Source organism: Notolabrus celidotus, chromosome 24 (genome assembly GCF_009762535.1).
Source record: "Notolabrus celidotus isolate fNotCel1 chromosome 24, fNotCel1.pri, whole genome shotgun sequence".
NCBI lineage: Eukaryota > Metazoa > Chordata > Actinopteri > Labriformes > Labridae > Notolabrus > Notolabrus celidotus.
Window position 1 is genome coordinate 9,059,195 of NC_048295.1, and position 21,352 is coordinate 9,080,546.

The 21,352-nt window shown below is 40.3% G+C and overlaps 1 protein-coding gene across 6 annotated transcripts in view; it reads right to left on the bottom strand.

Annotated features, from left to right (window-relative positions):
* kcnh7 (potassium channel, voltage gated eag related subfamily H, member 7) overlaps nt 1–21,352 on the bottom strand; it is a 116,636-nt gene that overhangs the window by 72,958 nt on the left and 22,326 nt on the right. For 3 of the 6 annotated variants that reach the window (XM_034677630.1, XM_034677629.1, XM_034677628.1), the window contains exons 4-6: nt 16,252–16,429; nt 13,308–13,358; nt 9,137–9,323 (exon numbers count right to left, since the gene is read on the bottom strand). The gene's annotated coding sequence lies outside the window, so the exon portion shown is untranslated. The remainder of the gene's footprint in view (nt 1–9,136; nt 9,324–13,307; nt 13,359–16,251; nt 16,430–21,352) is intronic. The other 3 variants (XM_034677624.1, XM_034677627.1, XM_034677625.1) reach the window with 3 other exon arrangements.

The window sequence follows — 21,352 nt, forward strand, 5'->3', positions numbered from 1 at the left end:
ACCAATTGGTTTCTAAAGAGGTGTTATGAAGCCATTATTGGAAGTGCTGATTCCAACTACCTTTCGGGAAAATCTAGAAACCATGTGTCCACAAAATAAGCCACACCCCCAAATATGCATAATGATATTCTTCTTATTTTCTAAATTATTCTCATTACTTAAAGAGATATGATATAAAAATACCCAAACCATTTTGCACTAGGGTGTTAACATGCTTTAAAAACAGGAATTTCAACATGGGGCCTAATGGGGGTTCTTTGGCTTTTGGAGCCCCACGTGGACATTTGGGGAACTGCAGTTTTTTTGCACTTTCACATAGGCTTAATATTTGAACACTGGTGGTTGCCGCTTGCTTAAAGCTAACAATCAAGACTATCATTTGAGCAGTTGGAACATTTTCCCATCTGGTTGAATACAGTACTTCCTCTAGTCTTCGCCCCCTGCTGTCCATTAGAGAGAAAGCTGGTTCAAGGCTTTTCAGCGTTGGTTCCACTTTAAGAAACAAGCAGCTCTTTTGAACTCCTTTATAAAGTGAATTTGGTTGACACTTTTTATTTTGATTTACACGCCTCAACAACTGACAAATGGGGTGAGTACTTCACTTTTAGTCAGGCTATAAATGTATTAATTCCAAGTACTTTAAAAATAATCAAGTAGCTGCAAACTGTCATGATTTTTTAAGCAACCCTGTTAATAGTTATGAATTAAAAATAGTATGAGTTTATATCAGTGGAGGCTTCCTTTTGGACAAACATTAGCACAAATCCAGAGCCAGCTCTCAAATCAGCTTCATGTGCCAGTTCCCACAACCAAACCCAGGAGCATATCACTGCAGTCTGTTTCTGCATTTAGCATTTCTTTGCCCTATAATGACTCCTGCTGAGGGACCTCACTGAAATCCTCCACTTATGAAATTACAGCTGTGGTGCCAAGCTCCGGCGTTGTAGACATCCCGACTGCCGCTTCCCCTCACTCGAAGCTCGTTACGTGTTTACACCTGAGATTTGCACTCATATTACACTTATGTGTGGTGTAATTAAACAAAGCAGTTATTGACATTGCAGATGGTGACAATTGCATCTATTTATGAGAGCAGCTGGATGTTTCACAGCCACAGAATCACAAACAAGTCACATGAATCATCCTCTGGTAACCATAGAGAGTTGGCGTTGGAAGCTGAGGACTGATTTTGGAACAGAGTCTCAAAAAAGGATTCTGCACTTGGCAGCAAAATTACTCTGGGCGACATTAAAATTTAAATATAGCCTAGTTTCTACAAAGATGAACAGGAATACTCCTAAGCTTGTACAATAAATGCAAAGTTCACACCACTGTTTCCACTCTGAAGTGTTGTCTCATGCACAATCTCACCTTGGAAACAGTTTACGACAGTTCACAGCAGCCAAAAGAGCATCATGTTACTGCATACTCGCGGTACAGCTCATACTCCCCACACACACACACACGCGCGATTAGACCAACATCATGATGAATTGCGATCGGTGTTGACAGAGCACACAGGGACTGAGGTATTTTTAGACTTTGTTTACCTATTGAATTACACTCCATCCCAGTAATCCCTTGTACTTCCCTTATGATCTGGAGTCAGTACAGTAGCTGGTCAAAATGTAGCTGTATGATATTCAAAGCTCATACGGTTACAGTGTGTTCACAAATATGGTTCTGAATGTTCCTGTGGTTATGTAATGTTTGATCCTCTGCCAATGAGAATCAAAGAAAAGAAACGCCATTTTGGCCGACATTACATTCAAATCTTACTAAATCCTAAGCTACGTCTACTTTTGAGTTTGTAGATGCTCCAAAAGATTCATAGTCTCCAAATTTCTCGACACAAAACATTTAGATTTAGTATTTTGTAACAAAATCAAGGCCAGTTTAAAGATATATATATATGTTTCCACACTTGTTATGTAAGAGATGTAAAAATACATGTATGTAAATACAGCTTAAGCTAGCATAAAACAACTGTCAACATGGTGTAACAGCTAGCCTTGATCCGTCCAAAGGTATCTAAATCTGCTTCCCTGTTAGTCATAAACTCATTAATTAACATATTTTCACTAGTTTATCAAATGCAAACAAAACAAGAAGACTTCCTGGACCGTACCCTTTCACAATAAGAGCGAGTCTGAGGAAAGTTACTGCTCCAGGCAAATAAAGGTCCAACACAAATAGTCTAACCTAAACAGTTATCCCCTGAATCCCAAATGTGTCCTCAAAGTATGCTTTCTATCGTTCATCTTTGTTTTCAAATATCTTGTGTTTTATGCTAAGCTAGGATAACTGTCTGATGACCGTTTCTTCATTTCAAATGTACCCCCATGACTAAGGTATCAATCTTCTCGTCTAACTTTCAGCAACAAAGCCATGAAGTGAGTTTCAAAATAGAACTCATTTGATGTCAACATGCCTAGATTCATAATCTGTTACTCATGACTCATAGCTTGCTGCAAAGTAAAGTGTACATGTATTTCTGTATTTATATGTGTATACCTGTGTTTGTGTGTTGTGCGCACTAATAGCAAATTTCATCTATGTCTCAATTTGTCCATGTTTGTATTTTTATAAGTCTGCAGCATGGTTATCTGTGTCTACAGGTAATATAAATGTACTAAAAATGTGTGTGTGTGTGTGTGTGTGTGTTTACCATCTGTGTCAGTGTGTGTTCAGTCAATACATCAAGGGTTGATGGTTTCAAATGACCCTACTATTAAAGGGCTATTCCTCTTGAGTCTCCTGCCTTCTATGTGATGGCTCCATTCATCTTGTTCATTAACATACTGTTGTCAAAACCTCTGGCAGCCCTCCAGCCCACTGAAGCCATCTTGCCTCCCCCCTTTACCTCTCCTCAGGTCTGTCTCTCTCGCTTACTTGCATGCTCTCACTCTCTGCCAGCTCCAGCCGGTCTAGGGGATCAGGAGCCTGGGTTGCCGTGGCAACTTGTCCTATCCCTATCACTGGATGGATCATCCCTCTGATTGTGCTCCCTCCTCTTGATGCTCACACAAGACAAGCACACCTTCACCTTTACCTCTTCAATAAAGGCATTTACTCTTTTAGTCACTTTCTTTTTCGCTCTCTCATCATCCATCTCTAAATGTTACCCTGAGTTGGCCAGGTGGCAGAGATGACATGCTGTGTGGCAGATGAAATAAGCCTTTTCAGTGGCTTGTGTGAGTGGCGCTACAGGGTCAGCCAGACCTCAGTGGGATTTCCCATCATGCCTCCTCCAATGGCAAGGCATTAGTGTGAAATCAGTGGCTTGCAAGGATGGGATTCACCAGGCAGAACTGGATATCTTTAGCTGTCCAAGCTGTAGGAAGCTTTTAGGATTCAGGACTGTGATCTCTCATGGGGATACTGCAAGTGGACAGCGCACACATGCATATGCATGAGCAAAAAAACCCTATGCATGCATTATAGACACATTAGGATACATACGAGTCCTGGATCAGTTAAATCTCATAGGATGGAGAAGTAACATGAGCCTGCACGAGTCTGCTAAGAGGCAAAGGGTAAAACAAGAGGCGGTACATCTTGATTTGGAGCTGCCTGCTTCTTAAATAATTAGCAAGTTTGTCCTTCCGATCTTCCCAATACAAGCTAAGATACTGCCAATCGGTAACTATATCTAATCTAATCTGCTAGACGGATGTTTCTTGACCTTGAACCCTTGGGACAAAAGAATGGGCAAGCCTGGACAGTCAGGCCAGCACCTTGGAGATAAATGTTGTTTACAGCTCGGTCTTGATGAAAATAATAATGCTATGGGGCGTCACCATACTGGTAAAAGCATAAAGAATGTGTAGAAAATTTGATGGCATGATGGCATTTCTTTCAAATAGTTTTCAATACATTTAAAATCCCAAATGAAGAAAAAAAGTCAGGGAAGGCATTTTGCATGCATCCTCTGGGGACCATGAATCTCTGAATCACAGTTGAAGTGCATTCAGTGCTATCAGATGTTTTTGATTGATAATACTGATAAGAAAATGCTTGAATTTGAACTTAAAGTTGCGCTAATAGAAAAGCCAGCAGGTCATCAAAGTCAGGGACCATCCTCTGGGGGCCATGATGAATGTTTAAATCAAGTTTCACTGCAATCCATCAAATAACTGCCTGGAAATATCATTTAAGAAAACAAGTGTGAGCTTCATGATAACACCAATTGAAAAGTCAGGCAATCCCCAAAGGATTCATCCTCTGAGGACCATGAAAATCCCCAAATTTTACAGCAATCAGTTCAAACAAGGTGAGATTTTATTGTTAGGACCAAATTGAAAATGTTTTCCATCATCCTCCATCCTTTGATTGCCGTTAAAGTTTTCTATCAAGCCCCAGTGTCACTGCGGTCATATCTGCCTCACTGTGACTGTGTTGCAGATCAAAGAATTGCAAGAAGTTGCCAAGGATAGTAATTAAATTGCAGATGAATATATCTGCTACAGCGCCCAGATCCAGACAACAGACTAGTCTACACTGTGTATAAAAAGCACTTTGATCACTGCATCACTTTAAATCAGGCACAGCAGTGCTGAGAGTGAGTTTACGTGTGCTGGCTACAGCAGCACCAATTTACCACCGCCAGCTCTGGGAGTCAACACATTGCTCCCCACCGTCCAAGTAAAACGGCGAAATGTGCGCCTGGTTGTTCCTGACAAATTAAATCACCTGGGGTTCCTGAAAAGTCTCTAAATCTTGAAACATTTCCCTGGCTCTGAAAAATGTTTGAATAACCCAAATGCTCATTTATCACGCTGCTACACACACAAACATCATCATCGACCGTGAACAAAATCTTGACAGGACAATCCATTTAAAGGATGTCATACAAGGTGAAGTTACCCACTGATCAATCTCCTCTATTGATTTATGGCTAATGACATTGAGAGATGACTGCAAAAAGCTCCTACATTTAGCTTATTGACAGGCTGTATCGAGTGACAGAGCCCACTGAGAATCATTTTTAGGATCGTAAAGCTACAGGCCGGCTAATTGACAGTATGAAGGGCTTAATATAGAATGTAGCTTCAATCTATTAGGATATTTATAGTATCGCCACTGAATATCTCTGTGCAATGAATCAGTGACTGAGTGACTTTTGAAGGAGGGATAATGAACAAGGATGTGATCTTTCACCTGCATGACCTGGTATCAAACTTTTTAAAAATGATGTGTCTTTTACACCTTAATAATCCACTTCAGTTTATGTTGTTGATGTCAAATTAAATCAAGTACCTTTATTTTGTGCCTATAAGAGTATTTAGCGTACACATCCATATATTCCAAAAGGCAATTCATCTGGCTGCTGAACACTGTGACCTCGAGTCAGTGAAACACGAATGAAAAACAAGCGACAGTCAGTAACCAAAGACATCCACTCTAAATCTTAGTATACTCAAGTTATAATGATGTAATTAAACTCAATTAATTAGAGCAGCCCGCATCTGATGGTGTGACGCACCTCAAACGGCCTCTCAGTAACAGGAGCTCGGGCTTAAGACGCTGCCTATCGAGGGCAAAGGAAACTATAGAAGCGTCCTATAAACTTAGACAATGACTTCTACGGCGCAAGAGGGATTCAGTTTCTCTTATAGGGCACCACCAACAGCAGCTGGCCTCATTAGATGGTACAAAGTTATACAGAGGTGAGGTAAGGAGGGAAGTCACCTGGAGGAGCTCCAGGATTGTTTTACAGCGCTGTAGTTTGGTTTTTAAATGCCGTGCACTCTGAATGAGCTTCAGTCCTGACTGAACTCTCCGGGTGGTGATATAGATGACTCACTGTAGAGCCACCCTAAATATTTAATGAAGTGGTTGCCAGTGTTTACATTAAGCACAAGGTGTCCGGCTGTGAAACCTAAGGCTTTGTGGGAAGATATAATCTAGCTGGGAATGGAAGCACAGCAGGCGTTACAGGTGACTTGGAATTGTAAATCTCAGAGCTTACAGGGGATCTAACAGCTTCGTCCAGTGGGAGGAGAGAGAAATCTGCTGTATGAGATATCATCTTATGGAAGAACAATGAGTATATGTCGCCCTCTGTTGGTGATATTTGTCAAATACAACAAAGTGTCTCATGTTACATATCACAGTTTGAGTCCATTAGGAATAAGGAATAAGGGACTTTGTATGCACTTGAGGTGCAGACAGAGGGGTCAGAGGTCACAGTCAGCTGCGGAACAGCAGTGGTGAAACTAAATTAGTCTCAATTTTAGGTACAGATTAGAGCCAGAACTACATATTTTGACATTTCAATAGTTTGTAATCTTCTGGTATGAGAATACAGAAAAAGTGAATATGTAAATCTATATTTTTAATGGGAATTTTCCCAGTTAAGAATTTTTAAAACTATATTCATACATAAAATTACTGTTATTATTGATGCAGTGTTGCCAATAGGTAAAGTGGGTCTTAATTTTTCATATCTACAGTTTCCAATCTGTGTGATAACTAAAGATATAAATGTTCAAGAGAGTAGAGCTGTAGAAGTAGGAAATATAACACCACAAAGTCACTTAAAATTTGAAATAGTACCATGTTTTAGGAAATGTATAGATGGCTGCTCTTTTAAAACATATTGTTTAGAATAGATATATAAAGGAGGGATACAATTACAGGCTATGTCATTATTTATCACTGCTATAAGTTTAAAATGAGAAGATAAATACTGTTCTCATGTCTGTCTGGTTTATTTTTACATACATACATAGACAAACTTAAGTGCAAGTACCTTATAGGGGATGCTAGCTAGCAACACCTGTCAGTAGACAGGCTTTTGTGAGTAAACAGATGGAAAAGATGAGTTAAAAGGGAAAACAGAAAAGGTAAACTGGTATGGAACAATGAAAGGAAGTCATTGTTCTCCAAAAACATGAGATAGGAGAGAGGTGACCATCATCAGCATAAGAGCTAACCAAAGATCTGCGGTGCTAAGGTGTTGTTACGTCAAGGGGAGATTCTGACCTTCAGGCGTCCATCCAACAACCAGTGGGACTCTTCTGTATTAAGACTTGTGTCAGTCAGTAGAAGTTATAGTTTGCCTTTGAACCCAACTTTGACTCATACCAAGCACCCTGATAAATGCCCGGAGATCAGTCTGACACATCTGACCCGGATCTCCGCCGGCCTAATTTCATCAATTGCGATCATTTACAAGTCTTGTTCTCGAGGTGGAACACAATAAGCCGAGTTACGCGAGCCGCCTGAAAGAGGAGCCACGACTTTCACGTCGTCTGAAAAGGCCGGCCGCGCGGACACACAATCACAGGTGTCAGCTGACCTCTGCTGTAAGGACACAGCTCAGGGCGAGCTTGATTTCATGATATGACTTGTGTCTCAATCAAACATTTAGCGCACCTTGTCAAAGTACACCTGGTGTCACCCTGGGCCCACTGCCAGTGTAGTAGAGTATCACTTCATGTCATTAACTATAAAAGAACCAGAGGACGAAGAGCGGGCGCAGAGTGAAACTAAAGGAGGAACCTTAGAGGAACACACCTGCCTGAATCTCACGTGTGTCTGAGTGTGTGTGTCTGCAACCTAGACTCTGACCAGGACCCGGTTGGGATGAGAGGCCTTGTCACGTCTGCAGAGATCTAAACCACTTAGAGGATGAGCACTGGTCTGAGCTCCCGTCAGACATCCCAGCGCAGCATTCTGCCCAGAGTAAGATCCTGCAGTAGCCCTGTTTAGCCACAGATAGCGGCTAAGTGCCCTGTTAGTTCACTCTATCTCCAACCCTTCAAGCTCGATTCCCGAGAGCCTCTTAAGAGACGCCGTGCAGCTTTTTTTCCCCCCTCCTCTCAAAAGTAGCTGAGCTGAGAAAAACACATTTGTCACACTGGGGAGCTTTACAGGTATCAGCGCCTGTTATAGCCTATCAGACTGCTTTTACAGTGCAGGTTTATAGACGCTGGGAGCGTTTGTTCAGCTATTAACGGACAGTGTTTGCTTTTAGGAGCGTTCACATGTGGGATATACTTACATTTCAAGTTCAAACTCTGTAGTTGTTGTCGTTATAAATACATTAGTGTGTTTATGTCAACAATAGAGGCACTTCTTGGGGACTACAGCAGCGGATTAATATAACTTTACAGTATTTGGATATGGGATTGACAAGAAAAGACTTAAAGTTTATCTTCTACATAAGTGAAACAAACAAACACAGGATGAGAGTTTTAAAGCTAACACACATTAAACAACAATAAAAATAAAGGCTTATGTTTGAGGTATTCAGATACAGCGGTATATTGTATGCACAGGGGTGAATCAACTGATTTTGGGACACCAGGGCAAACATAAACCCCCCTCACCCACTAGTGTATATTAATGTATATTAATATATAACTGTATTTGTATATATTTTTTCAGGATACATACCATATATGGTACATGTTATCATACCTTTATTTTCAAAAGTTGATGCTGTAAAAGACAAAGTTTTAGAGCCACCCCAAAAACATAACAGCACCCTTTCATATCACAAATTGTATAATTTATGCATATTATATGTATTATATTAATAATGTGTAATTTATGTTTTCTCCAAAGTTAGGGTTGCCATTTTTCTTGGGTAGAGTAACACGTAAGTTAAACCTGAGAGTCAAAGCAAAGGGCAAAAGACTTATTCCTCAACAATTACTGAGTGTATCAATAAAATACACCAACGTAGTGAGAAATTCAAACTCAGACAAAAATAAACAACAAATACGAATAGGGTCTACATGAAAGCTTAGTAAACACAGGGGTGTATTAACACACTTCAGGGCCCCAGGACAAGCATAAGTTGTGGAGCCCCAAAGCAGCCCCACCAAACTTAATCTGATTTTATGCTTCTATCAAAATATATATATTTATGTTTGCTTATTTTTTTCTGCCATGTTAAGAACATACCTTGTTATAATACCTTATTTGATTAAAAAAAATAAAAATTAAACTTCCCTGTGAAAGTGAACAAACTGAACCTCCTCTGCACTACATACCTGCTCACCTGACTCCCCCTCTCCTATGCAGACTGACTCTATACGGGCTATAGGTTTACCGTCACTAATACTGCTGCGTTATGTCTTAAGTGTCCAGGGGTTAAAGATTTCAAGGAGAATGCTTACTGTACCTCACTTTGTAGCGTCTCCATTTTCAGGCTGGGAGCTCATCTGTCCATCAAACTCTCACATGGACGATCTCTTTCCATCCATGAGAGGTGGCGGGAGTCACTTTCAGGCAAACGAAGCGGGTCTGGGAGGTGAAAGGGAACACAATACCAGCTCTGGCGGGTCAGGGAGTGTAGTTTGGATTGGACTCTGCAAAATGAGGAAAGAGTAGAGTCCAGAGTTTAATATTTGACATTAAAAGCATCAGTTTTTCATTTTTATGTGAATTTTGTGTTTTTAAAAAGCATAGCTGCAACTTTCCATCAGACTTAAAGTGGAAAATAAACTCCTGCTTCTTTGTGTTTTAAATATTCATGCATCTACACTACTAGAGAAACTCTATAAGGAGGGTATGGCCAAGTTTCCTCCCTGACTTTATCAATAAAACACCAATATTCATCGAATTACAACACCGATTTAAACCCTACAGTCTGACTGTCACATCAACCACATTCTGCTCTCACACCCTGCATGTCATATAAAAAAATCATTAAAGCTTCCCACTGCTTTTTAATTTCAACGCAAGTCATAAAAAAGTGATCAATTAACGTGATGAAAGCAGAGAGAGAACAAAGCTGAAAGGGCGATTTGGTGCACGTAAGATAGAATATGTCAAGGGTTCTTTCAAAACGTTGAAGAAGTGACAAAACAATGCAGCTAATATTAGCGTGATAAACCTCTTCACATTTGTCTGCTTCAGGAAAAACAGCCTGTCCATCACTCAGAGCTCGGACAGTCAGAGGGCGGGTTATTAATGGATGTATTTTTAAGGGTGCTGAAGAAAGACGAGGTTGAATCAGAAGTTGAAAGAATGAAGCTGAATTGAAAAGAGGGGGAACTATTAGAGTGAAGTTGAGTAATTTGTCCAGCAGATGGCGCTCCTTCTGCAGGAATGAGAAGAACACAACCCATGCCTTCTGCAAACAGCAGTTACATGCTTTCTTTCTTATGTGTTCCTCCCTTAACTGAGCAAATTTGACATTTTCATTGTTTAATGTTAATTTTAAATCTTAAATTAACATTTTTTATGTCTAAATCCCTGCTGCACTCTCACTGTTACAGCATGCTGCATGTTTAAGACACAAGCAGCCTTCAACATATTTCTTTGAGTCTTCTCCTTCAAAATAAAGTAAATGAAATGACTCAGAGCATTTTAATGTCTCTTAATTTAACATTTTAATGAATGTATGAAGTGAAATGTTAATTTTCAAAATTTAAACACTAGACATTTAGATGTTACAGGTTTTTACATCACAACTGAGAACCAAAGTAATACACAGAGGTGCTTTTTAGGGTGCGTATTTTAAAACAAAGGGAGGTTATTAAGAAGGGAGTCATCACTTGTTAAACCTTTTGTTTCTGCAGGGGCCCCAAGCCTCTCTTTCCTAAACAACACACTAAAACACACTCAGACAAATCTTTTGCAGACAAATGTTATGCATCTCTGGAATCATTTGGAGCATTATCTGAAGATAATATATTGTTAGTGTTACGTTTAGCCAGCCCCTCCTCTTGGGTCACGCCCCCTGTGTGTAACAGTGTTGTGTAATAGTGACATTATTTTACACTAGAAGAAGGGTCACCTTTAAGACGTAAAAAGCACACATTAGTTGTTGACCATGAAAGGTTGCTACAGTCTTTATCTGTTTCTCCTTCACATTTTATAATATTGTGTAAATTATATGAGGGATGCACGATATCAGCTTTCTACTTATATCCGAAATGCTGATATTTTCCCACTCATTTTGGTGGATACAGATATTTGCACACCTTTTTTTCTATTGCAAAGTACACCAAGTCTCTCCTGTACCAGAAGTGACCTGTCACTGTTATTGTGAGAGGCTATTTGTTTTGGAAACAGACACAAGATGACGAACGAAATGTTATTCTACCATAAATGGTAAATGTGTTATTTGTTCTTACTTTGCAGAAACTCTTGCTGCTGTTCATGATGACACTTCCTATCTATTTCTACTAGTTTTATTTTAATCTAATTATTATTGAAAAATCTATTCTAACTTTTTGTTATTTATTTACTTATTTTGTATGTATTTAATTCATTTTTAATTATCTATTTTTTAACTTTTCCATATAATAATAATAATAATAGACTAACTTCTGCCAACATTCAGAATAAAGCGTGATATCTGTGCGATGAGGACACCATGTATCTGCTGAGTTGATGACATCACAACTTATTCCATTGTTCTGGGCGACTTGCCTCCTTCAGTGTATTAATGTTAAAACACACTCTGCACAGAAAGGAGCAAGAAGCCAGATATAATACGGAGTGGCAGAAATGCAGAAACAGAACATTTAGTCCGTTTTTATGATTATTTTAATAAAAAAGAGGAGGGGTTGTCTGAATGTGAGAGAGTTATAAGAGAAACTGGTTATTAGAGAATATAGGTCAGTTATGAACGGCACTCAGGCAATCATTTCCTCTTTATTAACCTTTATGATTTTAGATTTGGAGCCTAAGTTTATGGGTAATTTGTTCTGTCTTATAATGCTCACATACATTCTCAATATTAATGTTGTAGTAGCAGAAAAAGAAGCTTCAATCACCTACTGAGGATATAGCCTCAGTCCTCAGTACCAGAATCCTGGATCTGAAAGCAGCCGCTACCTGACATGAAATCTTCCCTGTTTTCCTTTGAGTACATTTTGAGGAAGTCATCACATCATATCTACAAATAATGCAAAAAAATGAGCATGTAGTATCCTATATTTACATTTATATTATTGATGTCATAAGTAATTTTAATTTTGCCCCCATGTGTCACACAGAAATTTAACATTTCATCAAAAAAAGTGTTGAGCTAATAACACAACTTTCTGCAAATTTAAACACACTGTAATACAATTCATGCACTTTGTTATGTTTCTATAGTTTCGTGTCAATTTTAAATGTAGATAAAATGTTATTAACTTTGCATACTTACCATTTTAATGACACATTTCCATTTCATCTATGATTCTAAGTCTTTTCATACATTTTTAAAAAGATGTACGGATTCTAAAGAACAAGCCTTTACAGCGACTCACACATCCGCTACATAGGTTCATCATACAACGTAATTAGAGCACCTATTCATGTATAAATTATATACATTGACTTCAGGTGTTTCTGTTTAAAAAGCCTGTGAAAAGTCAATTTGTGTCCTTTTTATCCACTTAAATCTGAGCATTTAATTATGGGCTAAGGCTGAACCCTTTATCTTACACGATTCAAATAAAAGACCTAAATTAACCATGACGGAAACTGGTATTAACTCCTCTGCAAGAAAGAAAATTTTGCAGCTTTAACTTTGTGTTCTGATTTTTTAGGAGCATTACTAGTCCAAAATATGCTGCAGTCTGAATGTAATTAGAGTTATCTATAGCCCTGGTTAACCCTCCCCTGCGATGTGAGTTACTCTGAGAAACACTCCCCTGTAACGCTGCATTTATCTTCATGAAATGATCTCTCTACTGTTGAAAAGGCCCTCTCTCTAACACAGCTGAAGTCTTATCCAGTACGCCCTCTAGGGGGCGATAAATATCAGGAAACAAAGTCAGTGAGCTGGACTGCTCCACTTCTGTTACATTAGAGGAAGATGTGAACAAAAAAAGAAAAACTCCTGCCTGATCTCTTCCTGTGCGATTAAGGAGTGGATGAAATGAGGAGCTGCTAATGCTTGAGTCAAATGATACCTTTCTTAAGTCCTCCTTAAACTCCGCTCTAATGTGTGAGAGGAATGCATCCACCAGGCTAACGGATTCAACATCTGAGTTATGAGACAAGATAAAGAAGAGATGTAGATTTCTTTTCAACAGATGAATACGATGCTTGTTTGGTTTGTTTCACCTCAATACATTTGAATAAATCCATTTTTAATTACAACAAGAAATGACAACCAATATATCTCTATCTTTCCATGGAGCCAACTTTCTTTTAGCAGGCAGAAAAACTTGAGCAGAATCTCACAATGATTCCTATCCTACTTTTTGACAGATGGCGGTACACCTTTGAGTGTGTGTATGCTCAAGTTATCTGATTATCAAGTTATCATGAATAACAACGTGGCAATCTTTAGACAGAGAACCAACATGAATCTAACAGTGAGCAAAAAGTAGCAAGGGAAAACTTACCAAAGCAGGCAGACAACGTGAGCAGGACCAAACTCACTGGTGGACAGCCATCTGCAACAAAAAGACATACAATAATAACATCTTAGAGTGTTGGAGATGAGAGTCCGTCTGTCTGTTTGTCTCCCTCACTTCAACCTTTTTGGCAGATGGCTTTCCTACAACGATTCTGGTCCTACTTGAGTTGTCTGCCTGTTTCAGTACGTCTTTATTTGCTGCTGTTTCTCATTACTAGAGTAATATTGGCTCTTTATGAATAATACTTCAAAGAGAATCATGTAGAGGTGTAGTTGTTTGTATTTGTGATAACTTAATAGACAGATAACTTGAGCAGGTCCAGACTGATTTGGGGATAGCCATCTGCCAAAAAAATAGAATTTAAAGACAAGGACACATTTTTTTTTGAGACAAACAATACATAAGAGTCAAGTCAGAGATGAGAGTCTGTCAGTCCGTTTATTTGTGTTAGTAATTAGTCTGGTTCTGCTCAAGCTGTCTGCCTGTTTCAGTGTTATACACAAACAACCAATATAAATCAACCATATTTTATTAGTGTACAGCCATCTGCCAGAAAAGTATGACAGACAGAGAGTCAGAGGAAAAATGACCGAAAGGCTCTCATCTCTGACACCTTAAGATGTCATTAAACCCATAATGTGGCATATTAAATGATTACTAGCATGGCACGCATAATTATCATCAAGCTAATGACACTTTGATGCTCTTATTCCCCCATTTTTCTGCTGTTCTTTGCCATACAGGTGCAATTTAAAGACTCCTCGAGGTCATCAAGCTGATTATCTTGTCTTCTTTGCATAAAGTCTAACCGTCTTTTTTCAAAGGTGGGGGAGGTAGGAACCCACAGGTGGTCTCTCTCTCCCAGGGCGTGGGAGTGAGCCAGGAAGTAAGGTAGCAAAATCAATATCATGTGAATTATTAAGAGCTTCCTCCCTCCTTCTTTCCCTCCTTTTTTTTTCCTCTTCGTGTTTCTTTGTAAGTTTTTCTCGACGCACACATACTATAGGATATTTCTGCCCAGGCCACACACACACACACATGCACTGGTCTTGGCGCTCACCCCTTGTTGGAGTGCTCATTAGTCAGTGCAGTGATGCAGAGTCGCCCTGTCATTAGCTGAGAGCTCTGTGTCCTCCACTCCCTTTCCCTCTGCTTTTTATTCTTCCTCCTCTACTAAAGGATTCGTCTTCATTTTATCTCCAACGCCAGGGGCCGTTTCAGAGATCTACATGACAAAGATCTCCCTAATCCCACTGACGTCTAAATACCCTCAGCAGACTGTCTTTATTAGCAGAAGTGAGATCAGGTATCCTAATTGCCTTTGCCGTACGTGTCACTTGTTACAGCCTGAGCTGAAGCGGTTGGAGTTTGTTCGACTCCGGCTTTGTTTCGTCTCTTTTGATGGTCAGAAATTAAACCATTATCTGATTCAGTCTAAATTGCTCTGCCTGTCATGTGTTGATAACTGTGTACAATATAGGTATCCTAATTAAAGTAATGTACCAAAACAAAGATGGGAAAACACACAATAAAAGCAGCAGCTCTGTATTTAAATCTGTCTCAGTAAAGAACCTAAGCACCATCAGATAATGTACTATAAGTATGAAAATTACAGTATTTACTCTGCAGCCAAACACCCCCTGTTGATTCATTACAATGTTAACACTATGCAGCATCATTTAAGCAGCAAGCGACTTAAAGTAGAGCCACAATAAGCTGATGTTGACCAGTTGTTGGGACCTAGCTCCTTTAGAAACTTCCTGATGGGAAACATCTTTATCGATGAAATGCTAACAAATGAAACTTGATAATGGGCGGCCCTAATTTGACACTGCTTTAAAATTTAACAATGCATTCTATTTTAAATTCTCTGACGTGAAAAGCTTTGGTATGCATGTAGGAGAATAACATGTCGAACTTTAAGCCTGAAACATTGCGAAGGGGAAGTACTCAAGTCGATGGAGGAGACCAAATTGGTGCTAAAACTATAGAAGGTCGAAGCTGTGATTCCATTTCTTGCCAGTGAACACATCACATGACCTGAGTGTTTCATAAAAAGAACATGATGGTAGTCTCTGTGATGTCTCTTAACCTTTAATTTATCTTAATTGATGTATTATCATCAAACCATTCAACCCCCTTACACCAAATATTTCCTAAACTGTACCGCCATGATGCTAGTTAACATCCTGCTTACACATGCATGACTATCAACAGCATTTAGAAAGAGTTATCACATTTTACTTAGATTCTTTCTCTCATATCCTGCAGGATAATACTTCAATTATCAAGAGGTAGATGCTATATAAGCTGAATTTCTTACACGTCAGGAAAGACATGAATAGATTCAAAGCACAGCTAAGAAGGATTTCGTTTTTCCCATTTTGACTCAGTCTCAACATCAACAGTAAATGCCAGGTTTGGGAGCCAGTCCTTCAGAATCAAAGACTAATGGCCTCTCTCATCATTTTTTTTTTTTCACCAACATTCAACAATTACACACACAGAGAGCTACATCAGAGGGGAGGCAGAGATAAAATGTCTCCACAGAGAGCAGCCTTTGTGATGCAGCATGCAGCACAGCCCAGAGACATGTTCTGAGTCACAGGCTTCACTTTCACTTTTTACTGGACTGGAGGACCTCTCACTCTGCTGCTGCTGCTGCTGCCATCACTAGAACTAACGATGCTCACTGCTGAACACAGCTAGTACAACTCCTTTGAAGGCATTCTGGGAAATGTAGGAAATCGATAACTGAAGTTGAAAACGTATTGTTAAGCAGGCAGTAATGATTTTTGATGCAACAACCGATTATCACAGTTATGGAATCCAAATGTAAGTCACAAGCTGCCTGCTAGGTGTAATATTAAGCTGAAGGACATTGGGATTAAAGGACACAACTTACTTTTAGCTAACAAGAATTACTTACAAGTGTTGATGCAGCTGGTTCAGACAGTCCTCTTCTTCATCATCCTCCTTATCATCCTCCATGTGTGGGAACTCAAAGTCTTCACAGGGTTGCGGCCTGCCTCTTTACCTCACTCCAGCTCAACAGAAGTTAGATCAGGTGGTCAGCATTTCCAATATGGCACCTGCCAGTGATAGCACTTCAGAAACAGATAGGTGACGTCACAGATACTACGTCCATTTATTAAACAGTCTATGGTTTTGACACTTGGACCTTTAACTGAGCTTGCATATTTGACACCACAGAGGTGAGCACAGTTTGCAGGAACACATGTTGCAGTTGATTTTGACTCAATCTTAAATGCAGCATCATGCTGCCCCAAGAACCAAGTTGTATTGATCCACCACAGAAAGTAGTCCCTTGGTAACTTCTTCATTGACAGGATGTATTTACATATGGAAGATGACAGACATTACACAACTGACTGCAGTCAACTTGATCTCCCTTTAAATTTGTTATCTTCATGACACTTGTTCAAACAAATTGTAGCATGTCATGATTTCTCATGAACCGCTACAACACACACATACACCACCCTCCATTCATCCTTCTCATCCTCTCTGTCCCCCCTTCAGCTCTCATGACACTAATGCTTGTTCCTTATATGTACACACATGGGTGATGAATCCATCACAAAGAGGAGATGTATTTATTCTGTCTCTGGACGCCCACCCCATGTTCCAAATCCTAATTTGTCTGAGAGAAGAGGGGGGTCTGACACGCAGACGGATGGGACACGCTTCAGTACATGTGTCGTCCGATCAGTCTTCGTCTTCTTATCTCTGAGTCGGCCTTTTGTTTACTGACACCATCAGTTTGATCCAACATCAGCTAATATCCGTTGGACTAATGACTGCATTGTGAAATCTATCAATCCTGTGGACGCCGAGGGAGATGTTGAGCGACAAAACTGCTCCGAAAAAGTTGTTGGAAAACATGCCAGGTAAATTTCCCATTAGACGCTCTTAAGTAAATTCCCTGGTATGTGAGATATTCCTGTCGCACAAACACTCATCATATCCGACCTGCTGTGTTTCAAACCACCATCAACAATGCAATTAATGAACACAATGATGATAGCGCCGCGAGGACATTCCTCTTTGCTCATCATGCATTCCACACCGCATGCTATTACAAATGACCAAACACTCCATATAATAGCACATCATTTAGCCGATGTCCTTCGCTGGCTTGGCTCCCCGCATACTCACACGCCGGCCATCAAAATCTCTCTGATAGAGCACATTAATTACACCCATCCACAGACAGCTATGATTACAATTTCACACGTTTGAATGGACTACAGCCATTTGCCACAAAACTGCAGAGGCAGAGCAATGACTTTGGCGAACAGAGGTGGGGGCGGTGGTGTTGGTGGGGTTGATGGGGAGTTGTTCCTAATTCTCCGGAGAGCCGCAGATGCAGGATATGTGGACGCATGGATGCTGACAGCTCATGGCGTTTAAGCAATGTGCTGTAATTGCATGCAAATGGACCTGAATCTGTATCTTCACACGTCTTCATTAGCCGGTTCACAAGTGTCCGCGGCTCGGGATGGAGGGACAATGGAGGGTTGGCGTTAATTCTTAGTAGGCTGGTTCTGTTTTCACATTCGACAACTTTAATTAAGCGATAGATTAAGTTTTGAAGGGATGGTTTAATGCATTGAATCCCTTGAGTGCTCTCATAAACAGCAGAATGTAATCAGTCAGTGATATCTAATGGGGTTGAAAATGGACACAGACATTTAGATTTTCAGCACCAGCCTTTTTTTTTCTAATTCAAATCAATCTGAAACATTGCTCTTAATGTCTTCATGTGCGTTGCTTTAATGAATATAAAGTAATATTCTTCCTCTTTATGAGAAATACAGTCTGTCCTTAGGTTTATTAATATATACTCCTTTAGCAGATACTGGTTGTTTCTTGTGACGCTAATTTTAGTCTTGTAGAGAGGCAGAGAAGATTCACACCACTCTTTAGTGTATATGTGACATGAAGTGGTCTATATGCTAAGCTAGGCATGACAATGAGCCTCTAGAAAGCTCACTAGTTAGCATGCTGCATCACATTTATACAATTTAAGAGTAAAAATGGCCTGTTTTGTTTTTAGAAGCAGACTGTTTGGGCTGAGACCAGTGAGCCCCCCATCTCATGTTATCAACATTAACAGGCTATAAGCTAATACCATGACACGGCAACATGTCCACTTTTTACTTCTGTGTATGGATGAATGAATGCTAGAAAAAAAGACATGTTTTTAAGTCAGCTTTGGAGTCACAAAAACATAATTTTAAAACTTTTTTAAGGTTTACTTGATGTATAACTACAGAGAAGGCTAAAGTATGTGGCAGCAGACATCATATTCATTCTCCGCAGCAAAGGGTGTCTCAAATATTTTTTTTTTCAGTGTCTGGAATCGTTTTGACCTGTAATCCCCAAGATTATAGTGGCTAAACTGCCCACTGTGTGTTTTCATGCTCTTTATCAACTCCTGGTATGCCGCGCTGAGAGGACCGCTGGCCTCTGGATGCCCTTAGCCTGACATTCAGGGATCACAGGGGTAGCTCGCTGTGCGTGCGCACGTGTGTGTGTGTGTGTGTGTGTGTGAGACTGTTACCGAGTGTGTCCTCACCAGCGCGGGTGTCTCTGATGCCCTTGGGGCGGAGTCAAGCTCCTAGGAGGTAACAGTGAGGTCAGGGGGCACCGCAATTAGGGAGCAGTTGGAACCATTAATTAGACGATATATCACTTACACTATTGTTGGTATAGACTGTGTACTGTATGCTTGAAATAACCTCTGGACAACTTTCCCTCCTCATCATTTTCCTATTTGGCTCAAGTCCTGTAATTATCACCACCTTCTGTTGAAGTCCTCCTCCTGAGATAACCTAAAAGTGGAGGAGAAATGACATAATCTTCAACATGATAACACAAAACAATAAGAAATGAGTAATCCAATCTTTAAGACGATGCCTGGAATTGAGAAATACTCTTTCAACTCTGTGCCACGTCTGCAGGCAATGTGTCTCCTGAATTTACATCAGATTTTTCTCTCTTTTCCCTTTTTTTCGGAGGGTTTTCACCTGTGATCTAAGCCCGCCTTGAGCAGTTTGATTTTCCTCTCTGTGCCTCCAAGCCAGGCTGTGAACTTTCAAAGGCTGCGAGTAAAGCCGCAGTTAAAATAAAAAAAAACTCAGAGAGAGGGGGATCTGAGCCTGGTGAGCTCCGGAGCTCTGCGGCTGAAAGGAATGGCGAATGGGTAGAGGCTACGGTTGTTTAGAAACTATAGAAATCACGGCTTGTAATGGGGATTGACAAGGCCACCCACGTGCGGGAAGGACATGATGTGCACGAATATGATTGTGCAAGGCGCCCGCCTCCTAAATACGTCACCACGACCCCCTGTGTGTGGTGAGTGGGGTGATATCCTGGCGAGCAACACGCCGCCAACCCTTCAGTCCAACGATAAGGCTTCTCTCCTTGCTGTTCCTGTACCTCCCTAACCTGCAACTGAAGGATAAGCGCCGGAACACAGTAGCGGCTCCTCAGAAGCAGCAGAGGCCATTTTGCCAAGCCACTGCGTGATTGACAGGAGCTGACGATAAAGGGAGAGAGGAGCGGCGTTGAAGGATAGCCGCCTCGGTGATGGAGTGCTCATGGGGAAGAGTAGCTATTGAATCCTCTTTTTAATCTGTCCGTCAAGGTTATTGAAAGTGCTGTCTTCGTTATTGCACGCCAGCCTTGGACTTGGAGGGGCCATAAGTATGAAAACACACCCTGTTCGAGTGGGCAGATAAACAAGCTGTAAGCAAACAGAAACACAACTCAGAGGGACACTTAAAGACCCCCATGTGTGCTAAATAAAACTCTGATTATCAAATTGTACTTTTGCGTAAAGAAAGCTGCAATAAAGTTTTCCTCTCTGCGCCAAAACGTACCACGTGCACAAAGCCCTGATCCCCTCAACCCCAGATTTAACAAAGTGAGGATTTTGATCCACTCTTCACACCTCTCCTTTTCCCCCCTAGTGTCGTTCGAGTTCAGGTTCCACTCCAAACCAGACCCCTTTTTCAATCAATGTTCATCAGCGGGTCCAGCAATAACTTGTCAATGGGATTCTCATTAGGATTCAAGTACGCTTTTGAATGATATTGTATAGTACTGAATCACAGTGACAGATGACCGGGTGAGTGGCAGTTGAGAGCTTGTCATGGAGTGAATTTCAATCAAAAGGGGGGGACAGTGTCAGGCTGAAATTGATGTGTCTCTATCAAAGTACTGATACTGCATGTTCCTGTATTGTCTGATAATCTTTAGAGGAAGTTCAGAGGCTTACAAACTATTTTCACTCGGCTTCTGAAGAATACAGCGGCCATTATTCAAGCAAACAACCAGGCTAGCTACCTTATACTGCACTGAAAGCATCTGAGTGAGGTTACTTATTAATCTTGCTTTGCTTACAAGCACAACCAGGGTTGTCTGGTTTCATCGTTTAACACCAGAAACTTGCAAGAATTAAAAAGTAGAGGCAGAAAACCAACATAAATATCTGCCCTGTCATGATAACGTAGATTTTACAGTGTGTGTTTACTTCTACGGGTGGCGTTAGCAAAGCCAAAAAAGAGAGACTCTCACAGTGATAAATGAGATTGCACTATTACCAGGGAGTTAATCTGCTGGTGAGCTAATCTGCTTGAGAGCTAATCTGCCTGAGAACTAATCTGCTCGTATGTTTGCTGCTGCCGGTGCAAGCTAGTGCATTGTTATCTAATAGACTACGCTGAGTTATGATGGTTTAGGAGTTTTTATGGGTAATTGGATTAAAGTGAGCTTCAAAAGGAAATTGTTGTCCAGTTATACTAGATCAATTCTCTCATTTCATATTTTTCTGAAAATAGATGGTGCATCATTTTAGCTAGCTACAACAGATGTATATTAATGATTCTGTATTCTATCTTTTGCTATATTTTGTCATTATTTGCCACTAATTTCCCTTATGTTGCAATTTTGTTTTAACATGAGCGTCCTCTTCTAGAGCCCCTGGAAACATCACCGGTGCA